Here is a 15,527-nt window from a genome sequence, read left to right as displayed (position 1 = left end):
ACTGTCTCTTTCTCTCTCTCTCTCCATCTATTTGACTATTTATGTATCTGTTTTAGTTTGCTAATGCTGCTGGAAATGCAGTATACCAGAAATGGGTTGGCTTTTATAAAGGACATTTATTAAGTTACAAGTTTACAATTTCTAAGGCCATAAAAATGTCCAAACTAAGGCGTCCAGGGAAAGATATCTTGACTCAAGAAAGGCCAATGGGTCTGGAACACCTCTGTCAGCTGGGAAGGCATGTGGCTGGCATCTGCTGGTCCTTTGGCTTCTGATTTCAAACAGCTTCCCTGGGGGCATTTTCTTTCTGCATCTCCAAATGTCTCTGTCTCTGTGGGCTGGGAAGCTTTTCCCAAAATGGTTCCCTCCTATAAGACTCCAGTACGCAACCCCACCTGGAATGGGTAGAGACACATCTCCATGGAACTCACCTACTCAAAAGGTCCCACCCACAATTGGATGGGTCACATTTCCGTGGAGACAACCTAATCAAAAAGATCCCACCCAACAATATTGAAGCAGGATTAAAGAACATGGCTTTTCTGGGGTACACAGCAGTTTTAAACTGGTATAATCTCCGACTTATTTTAATTAAAAAATAGTAATATGAATTAAAGATTAAAAGTAAATTTTCTTCCAACTTCAAATCCCCCCAAAGAGAAGGTAGTACAGAACAAATCAATGCATTGCTTTACTAATTGTTAACTGCCCCTGTTCAGGATGTAGTTTGTTCTAGGTAGGACCTTGAAACTCTTCATGAGCAAGCTGTTTTGATTATGGGTGAATTTCACTGATCCATAGCATGGTAGATGGAGAGCCGTCCATGATTTTGTATATCTGTGGAAGAAACATAATCTATTATTTTCCAGGAGAGAAAGAAATGGATTTATTTAGAAAATTATATAGTTTGTGAGGTGTCGCCTGTGTATTTTCCATTAACTTTTAAAAGCTTGTTAAAAGAGAAAAGTGTATGGGTACTTAAATCAAGAAACTCTGGTTGGAAATGGATCTTTCCTCGATGTCTTATTCTTACATTATAGGAGAGTTCACTTGGCAGTGATAATTCCACCTACACAAGATGGTGGATCTGAAAAATTTTTTGAAGCCTTGTATTGTAAAATGAAACCGATACGAGCCCAATATTAGGTGGGTTATCGATTTGGATGAACTACTGTCATTAACTGCTTTTATTGGTTCTGAGCTGCCAACTTGCTGGGTGGCATTCTCCTTGGAAATAAAACTGGGCTGGGGGAGAATAGTTGTCAAGTGCCCATCTTCTCTTCTCCTCAAGGCATCATATTGTCCCCTTTTAATCTTGTGTTTGGAATAGTCCTTTTCCCCTTTTTTGCTGTTATGTATCTCTTATTAGTCAGGGTTCTCCAGGGAAACAGAACTTACAGGAGATAATAGATAGATAGAGAGATAGATACACACATGTATGCAAATATTATGGGATTTATCGTTGGAATTAGCTTACATGACCATGAGTATTGGCAAGTCAGTATTTCACAGGGCAGGCAGCAGCTGGGAACTCCAGTGAAAGTTTCAATGATTACCCTAGGAGAAGCTGGCTGGCTAAAGTACAGGTAGACACTCTTCTTTCTTACTGCTGAAATGATCAGTTCTTCCTTTAAAGCCTTCAACCAATTGGATGAGAATTTTCTCATTGCTGAAGGCAATATCCTTTGTTGATTGTAGATGTAGATGTAATCAGTCATGGATGCAGTCAACCCACTAATATTTAAATCCATGAAATACCTCCACAGTAAAATCAGACCAGTGCTTGCTTGACCAAACAACTAGGTACCATAACTTAGCAAAGTTGACACATAAGCTCAACAATCACAACATCCTCCTTTAGCACCTTTGGGAAAAGATTTGATGAGCTGATGAACATGGAGAAATGAACAGTTGACCCACAGGTTTACTACTGCTCAGGTATTTGTATTGTAATTGGGGACAATTTCTCTGGCACAGCAAAAAACATGACAGATGGATTTTCATGCTGCTTGGCCTTTGGAGGACTATATATTTAGGCCCATGTTTGGGATTGGGGGAAGGCAACCAGGCAGTGCGTGTTGAAATATGTTCTCAGTAGAGAGCTGCCTATTCTCTCTGTGAGACCAGCTTCATGCACTGCAACTCCCAACTCCTAATTTCCTTGGCACTGAAATTCCTTAGCATAGCTTAAGCCAAGAGAAGCAAAGAAGACTTATTTAGACAGCTTTAAGTTTCCTAAGAGGATTATGATTTTTTCTTCTTCCATCTATCTCTCAACTTTCCAAGTCTCCCCAGAGGAGGTGTTCCTTTTGTTACCAAGATTTCCAGTGAAGTTTCATAAAATTATATTTAATCAAGAGTCAGATGTAGCTCTGGCAGGGATCTCCAGGAGAAATTCTGTATGTTTCTTCCCAACAAGTTCTCTAACATAGTGCATTTAGGGAGGTCTCTGGGATGTTACTCGTAATTTTGACTTTTTATTGGTAAGATCACTAAATGTAAAAGAATAATTTCGTCGGTATTTATGTAGATTTAATGACCTGGGTATGGTTTTGGCAATTAGACTTTTTTTTTTAATTGGTTGGTTAGAGAATATTTTAATATCTTTTCTTGGCCTTATTAGAAGGAGTTGTTTGGGGACTAAACATTAGGTAGCCTCTGGATTTGGTACCTTCTTTCTGCGCTAGGGCCTTGGAGTTGTGGGTTCAATTGTGTAAACAGCCCTCCCCCCAAAGATATGTCCTAACCCCTAGTACCTGTGACCGTGGCTTTATATGGAAATAGGGTCTTTGCAGATGTAATTAGTTAAGATCAGGTCACATTAGATCTTGGTGGGCCATAAATCCAATGACTGAAATCTTAAGGCCAGGTGAACACAGAGGAATGCACAGGGAAAGGGTCACATGAAGACGGAGGTAGAGACTGGAACCGTGTAGTCTCTACAAACACCAGAAGCCAGGAGAAAGGCAGGGGATAGTTGCTCCCCCAGGGCTTCCAAAAGGAACCAACCCTGCTGACGCCTTGATCTGAAACTTCCAGCCTCCAGAAATGTGAGCGAATAAATATCTGTAATTCTTAGCAACCACACCTATCTGCAAATGGCAATGGCACTGAGGCCATTAGGGTGTAGCATATAAAAATATTTTGCAGAAGCATGAAGAACAAAGGACTGAACAGTAATGTCTGCCAGGAGCACTTTAGCATCATGGCTGATAATAATAATGATGAAATAATACTGAAATGCACTCTTTAGAATAGGGCTCTGTGTAGGCAGTATGATTGGCTATTAGTGTCTCGTAACTCATGGGATACGTTTAAGTGGATACAGTTCATAACATCTTTTGCTTCTGAAGACTGTTATATTTGGTCTAACTAATATTTCGTCCTCAAATAGGACTTTTCCTACTGACGTGCCTTCTTTTTTCTTTTCTTAGAGTCCCAGTTTTCTAAGCTAGGCAGTCCTTCTAGAATGCATTTTCAGGCAGCCTGGGCAGAGGCGCCGTTTGACACAGAACAACTTTGAGAAATGTTGTCTCCCCAGGGCAGGCATTGTAACCTAAGGAAATATTAGTTGGCAGGAAAACTTGATTCTCTTTCTTTTTATCTTTCTGATTCTTTTACTATATTTCTATTTCATCTGTTTTTCTTGTACTTGAATGGTCTTGGGAAATTAAGTAAGTGGGATGGAAGAGAGTTGAATAAAGTGGAAATATTGCTCAGAGAGAGCAAGTATAAAGAAAGTCAATGATTTTAAATCTGATCTTATAGGGCAATGCGATCCAATTCACTATTGTGTGAAATGATTGACTTAGGTAACTTTTTTTGGTTTATTTTGTAGCTTAAAGAAGATGAAAGTTTCTTTTTCATTTACCTAAGTCCACTGGTAGATCAAAAAGATTAGTATGATACCCCCACAATTACTAGGAGCCCTGTTTATTTCTGTTTATTGCTCCACTACCTATACCATATGGCTTCCAAACCATGACTCAAACTGCCTACCAGCACTCCTGCCATCACAGCCATCTTCCCATCAAGAGAATTCTTTCCTGTCTCTTTAATGGGATCTTCCCAGAAGATATACACATCATTTCTACTTGAAAACAATTTTTTAGAATTTAGTCGCATGTCCACATCTAGCTATGAGTGGATCAGGGAATTTTCTGGGTGATTGATATTGGAGAGTTCTTACAAACCTGGTTTCCTCTCTTCATCTGAATGTAAAGAAGCAAATTCCTGATCAGTTCCATACTCTAGTCACACCATGAGTAGGCTTAAAGAGCTTGGTTAGTCTGGAGGAGCTTGTTTGTCTTGTACAAGTAAGGGAAAAAGGAGAAAATAAGGAAAAAAGGAGGGTAAGCTTGGCAGTAGTAAAAACCCATTTAATTCATCTGGAGCATTTAAAGCAACTGCTGGAGGTCTTTGAAATATTAATTAAGTGTCTACTGAGGAGTTAGGGATACTGTCTCCTTATGCAAAATTTAACATTTGCTTGGTTTGCAGGTTCTATCATATTTATAAGAGTTCTGACACATTCATTTCAGCTCATAAGTCTCTTAAACTGGGAAATGTATTTTTAATGTGCTTTTGGGAAACAGAAGAGACAAGTAGCTTGAGCAGCGCCAGAATCCATTAGGATATTCCTGCCAGGCTTTTAATACCCAAAGATTTAGGAGGCTGCTGCCAAAGCAGGCAGCCTGGGTTCTTTTCATGTTTTGTTTTGTTTTTCAGATGTTGTTTTTTGCATAATTCCTTGATCTGCAAAAGTACAGGGTGGTACTCTGGTTTCAAGTATTTAGGATCTTTAGAAGTTCTTTCCATTTATTCACTCCCATCTTAATTTCTCTTTTCTTTGGCCTGATATTGAAAATGCCTAAGAAGGAGCAGAAGCTGGTTTTGAGTCCATCAGACTTGGAGGAAATTGATGCCACTTACTGAAATAGGTGACCTTAGAGTGGGCTGGAGGGAAGATGGGGAATTGGGGTTTGAACCTGTGCAATCAATAGCAAGAACTCTAGCATGTGGGAGGGTGTCGGTGCAATCCTTTCCCAAAGGAAAGGAGCCAGTGGTTTCTTCTCTCAGCGTGGGATTCTGAGATAATGGGACCACAGGGCTTTCTTTGTTAGCAAGCATTTCTTGTTTGACCTTCCATCTCCTCTTTGGGTTGTATGTATTCTAATATTTTGATCTTCTTTCTTCTGCCTAGTCCATTCACACATACCCAAACCCTCACCATGGGATCAGAGGAAGAAAATAGCTCTAAATATCTTAAAACTAAAGCAACTATTTCAATGAAACATAATTTCAAGGGTCATAGCAGTTTGAACCTGGAGGTGTTGAGGGACTTGCCATTGGCTCCCAGTTGGTTATAGGAAATAGAACTACTTCTCAGGGCTCCTGACTCCTTGGCTACCCCAAACATCATCAGCTGATAGAGGAGGCAGAGACATTCCTTAATATTGAGAAGAGAGGATGGCGTAGAGTGAAATGAGTAAGGTGGTCTCTTCCTATACTCAGACACTGTGAGCCAAAAAAGTTCTGTTCTCTGCCCTAAGAGACCAGGCCCACCTGCCAATTTCATACCAGTCATCCTTAGCTTAGCTCAAGTCAACTTTAGTCAATAGGGATTTTGTTCTTTCTAGTAGGAGAGACTTCACTGACACAAAACCAATTTGGAAATATGTGCCATCAAGGAGATCAAGTCTTAGGAAACGAATATATGGCTCCACTGAATATGTACATAGACCATTAATCATAGTTTTTGGTTGATGCTTATCACAGAGAGTCAGAGTTCAAGTACACTGACACAACAGCAATTCATACTTCAGGCTGAGCACACTTGAGGGAGGTGATCCTCTACGGAAGATTCCTTGTCTGGTTGCAGAGCTGGGTTTTTAATTTGTTACACGTCTGCCTTCCTTCCCAGCTCTTGACCTGCCTCGCCATGGCAGAGGCCATCTCTACCACCTGGGCTGTAGAAAGTGAGACCCCGGCAAAACCCCCCTTGTCTTTCCCAGGCTCTCCCTTTTCTCAGGGCAATAGACAAGGGGACTCTCTGCTCCCTTTGAGGAGATACCATCCCAACCCATCAACCTGTAGCCTTATACTATGGCCTCACCAGAACAAGGACATCAGTATTCACTAGTTAAGCATTGGTACAAAAGCCACATGCTATCTCAAGGTCATCTCTAAAAGTGGTCCCATGTACAACTTGGGCTACAAATCCCTACAAAATAATACAAATTGTGAGTTTCCAAGGTCCATGGCCATCGCAAGAAATCTCATACAGATGCCCAAGTGATCAAGGGCACAGCTTTTAAAAGATATTTATTTAAAAATTTATATTCAATAAGATTCACTCTTGGTGTACAGTTTGATGGGTTTTGACAAGTGCACAGAGTTCTGTGATCACTCCCACAATTAGGACAGAGGGCTGTCCCATTCTTCCCCGAATTATCTTGGGCTGCCCCTTGTAGGCAAACCCTCCCTCTACCCTTAACCCCTAGGTTGTCTCTCAGCTGTTCTATGTTCTATAACTTTGCCTTTTCCAAAATGTCATCTAAATGGAATCATACAGTATTTAGCCTTTTGAGTAACTCATTTCAGTTGGTATTAATGCATTTGAGATTTTTTTCATGTCATTGCGGTTATCAATAGTTTATTCCTTTTTATGGCTGAATGGTATCCCATTGTATGGATATACCCCAATTTGTGTATCTATTAGCCAGTTAAAGGATATTTGGATTGTTCCCTAGTTTTTGGTGATTATGAATAGAACTGCTATAGATGTTCATATTCGGAGTTTTGTGTCAATATAGGTTTTCATTTCTCCAGGGTAAATAGCTAGCTGTGGAATTGCTGGGTTATATGATAATTGTCTGTGGCTTGCCTTTTCCTTCTCTTAATGGTGCATTTTGCAGAATAAAAGTTTTTAATTTTAAATTTATCCAATTTATCTTTTTTTCTCTTATGGGTATAGTTTGCTAGCTGCTGGAATGCGATATAACAGAAACTGAATGGCTTTTTAAAAGGGGAATTTAGTAAGTTGCTAGTTTATAGGTCTAAGGCTGAGAAAATGTCCCAATTAAAACAAGTCTATAGAAATGTCCAACCTAATGCATCCAGGGGAAGATACCTTGGTTCAAGAAGGCCAATGAAGTTCAGCATTTCTCTCTCAGCTGGAAGGGCATATGGCAGACATGGCAACATCTGCTACCTTTCTCTCTAGACCTTTTGCTTCATGAAGCTCCCTGGGAGGCATTTTCTTTCCTCATCTCTAAAAGTCTGTGGTTGGTAGACTCTGTGCATTGTGGCCTTCTGAAGCTTTCTCCAAAATACTTCTTCTTTTATAGGATTCCAGTAAACTAATCAAGACCCATGTAGAATGGGTGGAGACACGTCTCAATCTAATCAAGTTCAATACTCACAACTGATTGAGCCACGTCTCCATGGAGATAACCTAATCAGTTTTCCAGCCTGTAGTACTGAAGAGGGATTAGAAGAAATGGTTGCTCCCACAGTACTGACCAGGATTAAAACATGGCTTTTCTAGGTACATAAATCCTTACAAACCAGTACAATGGGTCATGGTTTTGATATCATATCTAAGGCCTCTGCCAAACCCCAGATCACAGAGAATTTTTCTCCCGTGTTTCTTTCCAAAAGATTTACATTTTACACTTAGGGCTACAATTTACTTTGAGTTACTTTCTGTAGAAAGTGTTAGATATAGTTTGAATTTCAGGTTTGTCTGTTTTATTCGTATGGATGTTCATTTGTTTTGTGCTGAATTGCCTTTGTGTAAAAACAAACAATTGACCATATTTATCTGGGCCTATTTTTGGACTCTCTATTCGGTTTCATTGATTTGTCTTTTTATCTTTTCTCCAACGTTACAATCTCTTCATTACTGTCATTTTATATTAAGTCTTAGAATCAGTGTGACTCCTCCAACTTTGTTCTTTTTCAAAATTGTTTGGCTATTCTAGTTCCTTTGATTTTATCAATTTTAGAATCAACTTGTCAATCTCTACAAAACTTTCGGATGGCATTACTCTAGTATGTTGTTGAATAGGAGAGGTGAGAGAGCAAACATCCTTGCCTTAATCCCAATCTTAGTGAGAAAATATTTAGTCTTTCACTATTAAGTATGATGTGATGTGTGGGTTTTTGGTAGACAAAAGATGTGCCTATTTGAAAAGCCACAAATATGCAAATTTCAGTTCCTGAAAGATGTCAAAATACAGAAATAATATAATGTTGGAAGGATTTAGAGGATAGGTTCTGGACCAGCTTTTTAACCTTTTGTATTCCTTAGTTTCTGTGTCTAAAATGGGAAGTCGCTGTGAAGATAGCGGAGCTAACACATATAAAACACTTCGAATGGTGCCTGGCACATTGACTGCCCTCAGTGAATATTAGCTGTTGTTATTCTCTCTGGACAATGAGGGAAATGGCCTAAGAACTTGGACTAAGTAGGGGGCCTGGATGTGGAATTTTTGGCTCAAACTCCAGAGATTTTGCTGCCCACATTTAAAGGTATAAAACTTCTGAGTTTGGATGCAGATTCTCCAGCCATTGTGCACAGCCAGGCATGTCATGCTCTCAGGATGCCCAGACCTGGATGCCCAGACTTTCCATTTGGGCCGGCTCAGGGGTGGAGTGTCCACCCGAACAAGAAGAGATTGTTCCTAAGATGGAAGAGGAGGTGTCTCAGGAAAAGTTAATCTCCAAAGAAATGAAAGAAGCACAAATGTGTGGTTACAGAAAAATATACCATTAAATAGGGGTGAAAAATAATCGAATATTGAGGGGAGGAAAGAAAAAGAACCAAGAAGTAGAGTGGGGACAGGCAATGGTTAATTTCATCACTCATTATCATTAGAGTGGATTCTGCTCATCTTCCCATTTCTTCCCCCAGGAGAGAGAACAAAGTTCCAGATCAGAGAAGGAAAAGTGAAGGGGTAGACACTTGAACCACGCAACAGAGTGAGCTCCCCGTCACTGAAAGGATCCAAGTAGAGGCTAGGGATATTATAGAGTGGCTTCCGTGAGGCGTGGATGTTCAGGCCAAGTAGGCTGCTGAGACTCCCTTCCTTCTCCAAGATTCCTCACCCATGCTCCTACCTAGGACACCTTGCAGGAGGGCCACAGCACCTGAGCCCGTGGCTCCCCGGCCTCCTCTGCCTTGTACAGGGGAAGGAAATTAGGGCAGAGCTCTCATGTGACATGAAAATCTGGGCCAGGGATGAACAGTGAGTGGGTAGGGGCTGAGCTCTTGGAGTTTGGAGTGGGGGCCTCGGGCCCGGCCCTGGTGCACAGTCCAGCAGGTGGGCAGCTCAGAGGCAGGTATGGTGCTCAGGGACTGCCAGCACCTCTCAGGGCCCACCTAGCCACCCAGCCTCTGCTTCCTGCAAGGCCCTGCACAGATTAAGCAGCCTAGGGGTTGCCATGGTAACCTTTCCCCTTCTTTGCTACAGGCCACCGGTTCTTCTTGACTTGATTAAAAGTTGTCTCTTCTTATCTGGTTCCATCTTTTGTTGCCTCTTTTCTCTCTTCTCTTCCTGCTCTCTGTCTCTCTCTCTTTCCTCTTTGTGCCTTGCCGCTCACACTTGTTTCCTCTCTCTCTGTGCCTGCAACCATCTTCGTTTCTTCTCTCAGAGGACCTGCCTTCCTCCCTTCCTCTCAGAGGATGGAGTCAATCTCCCAGCCTCCTCTTGCTCTCAGCACGAGCAGACCTCCCCGCCTCGCCATGGCACCCTGAGAATTCTCGCAGCTCCAGCACAGCAGTTCCTGGGTGGTGCCAGTAATCAGGAAAGCTCTTTGGAGGCACTTTCTTCTCTCTGTATATGGAGATCCATGAGGGCAGATTCCACCCTTGGGCTGCTCCCCTCTTTCTGGAAAATTAGATCTGAGTAAAGCTCCCCTCCAGCCCTTTGCTTTGGGTTAGCTTTGCAGAGCCGGTGGCCCATTAGTCTGCAGTGCTGATTAAATGCATCCAAGTGATCTGTCCTTAGGAACCCTGCCATATGCTGGGGGGAGGGGCAGTGACGAGTCAAAAGGACGGATTGGGGCACCCATGAGATTGATTAGGGAGAATGACCCTCTCCTTGAAGTCATCCTGACAATACTTAAACCCTCCCCTCATCCAGCCATACTTCATTAGAGCTGCTGTTTCTACATACATCCCAGCCAAGGGATCAAAGTCTGGTCAAAATGAATTTTGTTTTTTGCAGTCTTATGTTACAAAACTGCTTGACACATGGATGAGTCTACTTGTGCTGCCCCCCTCCCCTCCGCTGCTCTGTGAAGAGCAGGGATGAGGATGAAGCGTCTGTGCTGGCAGCTGATGGGATCCTGTTATCTGACCCGGAGTTAGGAGCTGATATTTGCTAGTGATTGGATTGAGCAGTCCTGTCACTCAGCCAGTTTTCAGGATGGGTCCAGTGGACTGGTCATATGCTGGCAGAATGGTTAGCAGCAAAGTGAGGGAATAGGAAAGGCTGCAACCAGGATGTAATTGAAACGGCTCTCCCAGAACTAATGAGCTGCCCTTAGCTTGGCTTCTTCCGACCTGCTCTTGGGAAATCGGGGGGCCCCAAATGCTTCTTTAAAATGATGACTGCAGAGGGCCATGCAAAGACAAGTTTTGATCATACATCTTGACTGGCAGAACAGGATATTGTGACTCAGAATCTGTATTCTAAAAGTTTGGTTCAGGAGTAGTTCTAGGAAAAAGCAGAAGTTCTATTTTCCTTGCTTCTCTTTCCATTTCCTCCCGCCATTGCCTCATATTTAAATGACGTGTGAAGTTGGGGACGGCTCAACGTCACATTTCCCTGGGTCCATCTAGGTAGACAAACACATTGACATTCCCCGGAGGAGGCTTTTCAGCACTGTACATTAAACACAAAGATGTGCTTTATTTTCTAAGCACAATGTCTCCTTTGAGCCAGTTGGGAATAGTTTAATCTATAGGGTGCTTATCAGAAATTAAAACCACAGCTTCCAAGGACTCCAGGACCCCTGGAACATGACCAGGGGGTTAGGAGGAGAAGGGAAGTGTCTGCTGTGACTATCAAAGGGCCTCGAGTCCTAGTTTTCCTCTCCTTAAGAAATAGAGATTCAGCTTTAAAATTAGGATGTAGAATGAACATATTTGAAGCGATTTAAATTAAATGTAAATGTTGGATAAAAATCAGGTAGCTGTCTTCTAATGTTCCCTGAAAATGCTTGCTCACCCTTTCCTTGTTTGGGCCCCCATGTGACGACTCCCCAACCCGACAACTTCAGAACATCTGTCATGATCATTTTGAGGGAAGTAGGCAGAGCACCTGATAAAGATCACTGGCTGTTGGATTTTTGGCATCTGGGGCAGGACAGCTCTTTGTGGTGCAGCAATGTCCAGTATGTTGCAGGTTACTTAGCAACCCTGGTCCCCAGCCACCATGTGCCTATCAATGCGACAACCAAAAACACCCCAGACATTTTTGATGGGCTGTTCACAAAGGGGCAGATAAGGTGGGGACAAGGTTGGATTCCAGCCTAGATTCCGCTTGTGGAACACTGCAGCCTGGAGCCAGGCTGGATCTGCTCCGAGGAAGGGCTGCCCTACCGTTGCCCCTGGTTGAGAATTGCTGTAGACCCTCTCCCCAGAAAAATGCTTCTACAAGGACTCACGCACATTGTACATTGGTTTCTGAGTGCTTTCAGACTGAGTGCCACTGTGCCTGGCTCGTGACAGGGGTTTGGGGTCTGTCCGTGGACTGAGTGAAATGTAGCCCAATTCTGGCTCTATCTGGGCCCCAAAGACCCGGATGATGAGCTCCTGCCTGAGGCCCAGGGGCACCCCCCGCCCTTCATTTGCAGCACCTCCTACTTTAGGGCATCTCGTTCTTATACTAGAACCTCAGATGCAGACAGTGAGGAGGACATGGGGCAGCTAGGGATGTCCAGGCTGTGTGACTGTATCGACACAGGCCCAAAACAGGACAGGGAGAAAGACAGTCAGTGGTTAGGGAAGAGGGTGCCTTGAGCTCATTTTGTTTTTCCTTTGCAGCCCACCTTCCTAGTTGTGAGATGCTCGGTCTCTGTTTCCCCCACCCACTTCCTTACCTGCCTTCTCTCTTCCTTTTTCATCTGGTATGAAACCTCCTAACGTGACATTTTAGAATAGTTTCCTATTCTAAGAGCTTGCACTGAGTGGGGAAATCCGAATTACCCTTCTCTTTCATTATTTGCTATCCAGGATTCTGGGGGAGGAGGGTGGATTCAGGCCTGATGCTCCCAAGATTCACCTTTTTCTTTCACATGGGACTTTCAGGATCTTTTTGAATTTATTATTATTAGTCATAATTCATTCACTCTTACTTATTGAGCTAAGCACTCTGCTAGTCTGAGTCTGATCAGTGGTAACTAAAACCTGGCCTCTACCTTCAAAGATAGGTCTCTGTGGGAGAGACAGATGCCTAAAGCAGGTAATTACCCAATAATTACAAATGGTCCTACTGTTATCCTGATGCTTGATTTAGTTTTTAGTTTCCAGAGGGTGGTTACGATGATCTAGAAAAGGATCCAGTTACTAGGGCAGGGATCCTCTTCCTTGCAGGAATGTGACACTCGTTCTGGAGCAGTGGTGGTTAGATGAGCACATCCAAGTTGACCTTACTGAGAATGGGGGTCCTTTGTTAACCCATGCATTTTGGGCTGTAGTATATGGCTCAGGGTAATATTGCAAATGCTGGCTTTTCATTAACATTCCCTGTGCATGCAGGGGAGTGAGCTCTCATGTTTGTGTGTGTGTGTGTGTGTGTGTGTGTGTGTGTGTGTATGTGTGTGCATGTTAACTTTGTTTCTACCCAATGGAAACGAATGTCATCACATGTGAGAAATGAAATTGCCAAGTGATTTCATGACTGCTTGGGCCCAAAGCATTTTTTTTACTGAAATCTGATATGAAAACGAAGGGTAATTGTGCATTGGAAGCATACGTTAATAATGCAGAACTGGCATTTCTCCTGGTCCTTGTTGATGAATGTTCACTTTTGAAATATGTGGGCTATTCCAGCTAAGCTTTAACATCACCCGAGATGATTATTATTATTTTTTAAACAGAAACAGTGTTTCTGAAACTCGTGGAATTGCCTTCCATTCAGTTTGATGTCAGGGCCTTCTTAGAATATGTTTGAAATGTGTGGTTTTAAAAGCTGGTGATGGACTAGGAAAGCTTTGGTGAACACTGGTTCAAATCCGGGGTTGGAATGTCCCATGTTGTCATCTGCAAGAAGCATTTCACTCCCTGAGTCTGCATTTGGTGCCACTCGAATCAGGACATCACCTGCCTTTGGTACCACTCAAATCAGGACATCAGTTGTCTCTTTCCTGAGGCAGCTCATAAAGTAGTTCATGTGGGGTATAGATTTGTTACCAGAGAATACTTTTAGGATGCCTTTTACCCAGGCTGATCCCCAGTTTTCCCTTGGGAAGCTGGGCAGGGAGCAAAATGAATCCCCTGAGCTCCTTTTGCATTCTCAGTGATCCCTTGGGTCAAAAATAACATCTGGTTACAAGGAATCCCCAGTTTTCCCTTGGGGAGCTAAGCAGGGAGCAAAATGAACCCCCCTGAGCTCCTTTTGCATTCTCAGTGATCCCTTGGGTCAAAAATAACATCTGGTTACAAGGCAATAAAACTGATATGTGAACAAACACTGCAGAATTCATCTGAGCAATTGAGTTTGGGCTCCTTATAAGTGTTCAGTGTGAGAATGCAGTATTATTCAAAAGACTTTTGGGATGCTTCTCAGATATACAACCCACATTATAAAGACAAAAACAGTCTTATTTCTTTGTAGTTGGGCATCATTTTCACAACAATGATGACAACAACATCCCCCCCAAAACCAAGCAAGCAAAGACTCAGCCTTACCCAGTTTAGTCAATCACCTTATTTATCAGATTTGGCTCCTGGTAACTTCTAGCTAAAATCATACCCCAAAATCATATCTACCTTCTATGGATAAGATTTGACATCACAGAAATATTCAATATTTTTATTCCAAAGCCAGAGGGGCCTCCACTCCTTTGTCCCTTTGCTCTCCAGTTGGAAAGGCACAACTTCACAAGTCAAGCCTAATACCTCGTGCTGTGTTTTTAAGGCATTTTCATATGTCTGTTTGGCCTTTGTGACTTTAGTTGACCTTTTCCTCGTCTCTGGAGCCAGCAAGTTTAGGTGAGAGTCTCCATAAGAATGCAGCAAGAGAGGAAGATACTTGTTAGATAGAATTCATTTTCCAAAGTATGGCTGATTAAAAAAAAATCACGGATTGATTTTCTTTTGTTTTTGTTATTGTTTCACTGTTCGATAATTCACAAAGATAATGGAATTTGCTCAAAATTTAAAGAAGGATTTACATAGAGCCAATTATTCTCTCCGACTCCTTCCTGGAAAAGATGTGAATTTAAAGACCTGAGGTCTCAAATGTGACTCCAGGCATAGTCCCTGCATTAGATTGTATGCTGCCAAGAATTTTAAGGGTTGGTTACATTTATATGAATGTTACAGTTTGTGTAATAGTTAGCTTTGCCATATAACAAGCAACCCTCAAATCTCACTGGCTTATAACTACAGGGGTTTCTTTGTCAAGTTATATACAGGCTGTGGATTGGCTCTGCCTCTTACGCCATATCTCTTCTTTTGGTTCCAAGCAGGCCCTTAGCGTCATGCCCAGTGGCATGGCAGAGAGCACAGATAAAGAAAGCTGGTGGAAACTCATGATACCCATTAAGAATTCTGCCTGGAGCTGGAAACTCAAGCCATCAATCACATGGAAAAAAAAAAAAAGAATTCTGCCTGGAGATGGTATGTCCCTATTCAGTCACATAGTCTATTGCCCAGCAAATAATATGGGACAGCTAGACAATGGGGCAGAGAAGTGTACTTGGCCTATAGGGTGGTACTGCAAGTCCAGGCAGGGATGTAAAAATCCTTTATAGGAAAGGGAGGCATGAATAATTGTGAATATAATCCAGTCTGCCACAGACTTCCCTCTTGGTCACAAATAATCACTTTCCTTCCTTTAATCCCCAAAATAAACTCACTTCTTACTCAATGGAAGATACCTCCAAGATTCTCATCTGATCATGGAATCAGGCTTGAAGTCCAGGATCTCAGGATAGGATTTTTATCAGGTCTAGATGTAGCTCCTCTGGGCCTGGACTTAACTCTCCTATGAATTAAAACAAATTATCTGCCCCCACATGTCCAACATGGTGGGCCAGGAATAGGATAACCCCAATAGACACTTCCATTTGGAGAGAGGAAGCCACATTCTTAGCTATCGTGGCTACATACCTACTCTAAAATCCCTTTGTATAAACACGTGGTCTGCCTGCCCTGGGGATGAGAACTGTCCCTTGACCAGGCCCTGTTTCTATATCCTGGAGAAGGTTTTCAAGTCCACTCTACTCCGGGAATCTTAGCTTTAAACTCAGGAAAGTCCTTCCTTTTTGTTTTCTCCTCCTTTACCACATCG

General features: G+C 42.4%; 1 protein-coding gene and 1 long non-coding RNA gene across 9 annotated transcripts in view; both read left to right on the top strand.

The window, feature by feature from the left end:
- SLC39A11 (solute carrier family 39 member 11) overlaps positions 1 to 15,527 on the top strand; it is a 453,311-nt gene that overhangs the window by 136,220 nt on the left and 301,564 nt on the right. The window lies entirely within an intron of this gene.
- LOC143687080 (uncharacterized) overlaps positions 1,153 to 15,527 on the top strand; it is a 58,584-nt gene continuing 44,209 nt past the window's right edge. The window contains exon 1 of the long non-coding RNA XR_013177409.1: positions 1,153 to 14,854. This is a non-coding gene — a long non-coding RNA (uncharacterized LOC143687080). The remainder of the gene's footprint in view (positions 14,855 to 15,527) is intronic.

This window comes from Tamandua tetradactyla, chromosome 6 (assembly GCF_023851605.1).
Source record: "Tamandua tetradactyla isolate mTamTet1 chromosome 6, mTamTet1.pri, whole genome shotgun sequence".
In the NCBI taxonomy this organism is placed as follows: domain Eukaryota; kingdom Metazoa; phylum Chordata; class Mammalia; order Pilosa; family Myrmecophagidae; genus Tamandua; species Tamandua tetradactyla.
This window is presented reverse-complemented; position numbering and strand designations above follow the sequence as displayed.